Source organism: Tupaia chinensis, unplaced genomic scaffold, assembly GCF_000334495.1.
Source record: "Tupaia chinensis unplaced genomic scaffold, TupChi_1.0 Scaffold000502_1, whole genome shotgun sequence".
Classification (NCBI taxonomy): Eukaryota; Metazoa; Chordata; class Mammalia; order Scandentia; family Tupaiidae; genus Tupaia; species Tupaia belangeri.
The window spans coordinates 735,476-737,596 of NW_006160014.1; positions in this window are offsets into that span (position 1 = coordinate 735,476).

Below are 2,121 nucleotides of genomic sequence, written 5' to 3' on the forward strand. Positions count from 1 at the left end.
AGTAGTATGCCTTTTTTTTTTTTTTTTTTTAAATATTATATTTAGGGGCCGGCAGAAGGCGTGGTGGTCAAGGGAACTAGACTCCCACATGGCCAACCATGGTTTGAGTCCTGGACCTGGCGACTTGCTTTCTCACATCCGCCCCCACCTTCTCTCTCTCTCTCTCTCTCTTTCTCTCTCACTCTGTCCTTCCCTGGTCAAATTTAAATAAATACATAAAGTTAAATAAAATAAAACTAATTTAAAAAAAATTATTTATTTTGATTTGACCAGAGGGACAGAGTGAGGGAGAGTGAGAGAGATAGAGTGAAAGTGAGAAAGCAAGCTGCCAGGTCTGGGACTCGAACTGTAGTGGGCCATGTGGGATCCCTACGCCCTTGACCACCATGACACCTGCCAGGCCACTTTTTTTTTTTTTTTTAAAGACAGATTTTTGGAATCAGCAGATGGAGTAATGGTTACATCAGATGGAAGATGGAGGAGAGGGGATTGCAGTGGGCCATCACCCATAGGGAGTGATTTCTCACTGTCTTTCCATCTCTGTCTCTTCAGCTAGTATATGCTCCTGCCCTGTGGATTTTTGCTATAGAGAGCATATGCTTGCTGAAGAGACAGAGAGAGACAGAGAGATAGAAAGCAAGAAATCATCCCCATCATCCCCAGGGGTGATGGCCATGCTGCAGTCCCCTCTGCTCCATCCTCCTCCAGGGATTTTGGACACGCAAACACACATGCCCAGTGTGAGTTTCAAACTGCCGGGTCCAGGACTTGAACCACAGTTGACCACGTGGGAGTCCAGTGACATAACCATTACTCCATCTGCTGGTCTCTCAGATACTTTAACACCTTCAGTTAAGAGGTTAGTACAGGGGTGTGGTAATTAAAGGCGCTGGACTCCCACATGGCCCACCGTGGTTCGAGTCCTGGACCTGGCGGATTGCTTTCTCACCTTCTCTCTCTCACTCTGTTCCTCTCTGGTCAAATTGAAATAAACAAATGTTTAATAAAAAAAATAAAAGGTTAGTACAGGGGCCAGAGATGGACATGGTAGTTAAGGGCGCTGGATTCCCACATGGCTGATGGCGGTTCGAGTTCCAGACCTGGTGGCTTGCTTTCTCACTTTCCCTTTCTCTCTCTTGCTCTCCTTCTCTGGTCAAATTAAAATAAATAAATAAAGTTAAATATATAATTCTTAAAAAGAAAAGAGGTTAGTATAATAATCTCCTTTTTTTTTCTTTTAAGATCTGTGTCTTCCAGGATTTATTTATTTATTTTTAGAATTATTTTATTTTATTATTTATTTTAATTTGACCAGAGAAGGAGAGCGAGAGAGAGGGAAAGTGAGAAAGCAAGCCACCAGATCTGGGACTTGAACCACCGTCAGCCATGTGGGAGTCCAGAACCCTTAACCACCAGGCCAAAAGCTGGCCCCAAGCTTCCCACATTTATTATATATGCCTTTTTCTTTTTAGGTTTGCTATAGGGCACATCACTCACACAGAAAAGACAGAGCAGGGTGTGGTGGTTAGAAAGTACCTCCCTGCTCCAGGAGGATGGTGACACTACAATCCTTTTCCATTCTCCTTTTGGGACTTTGGGCACTGGGCAAACACACATGTTTAGTGGCTCTGGGACTCAAATCACTTAGCTGGCTTGTGGGATCCAGTTGCCTTAACCAACACATCACTGGCTAGCCTCCCCAATAATATTCTTTACAAAAAAAACTTTTTTAAAAATCTATTTACTTAATTCCATTTGTTTTTATTATTTTTTAATTTGACCAGAGAGAAAGAAAAAGAAAGAGAGCAAGCTGCCAGGTCTGGGATTAGAACAGTGGTAGGCCACGTGGGAATCTAGAGCTTTTACCCACTACAGCACTTGCTGGCCCCAAACTTTATTTATTTATTTATTTATTTAATTTTGTTTATTCTTTTGTTTATTTTAATTTGACCAGACACACACACACACACACACACACACACACAGAATAAGTCACTAGATGCAGGACTTGAACTGTGGTTAGCCATGTGGGAGTATCCTGGTCCTTAACCACCACACTACCCTCTGTCCTTTTTTGAGAGGTTTTTGCTATAGGGCGTGTGCGCTTGCCAGAAAGACAGA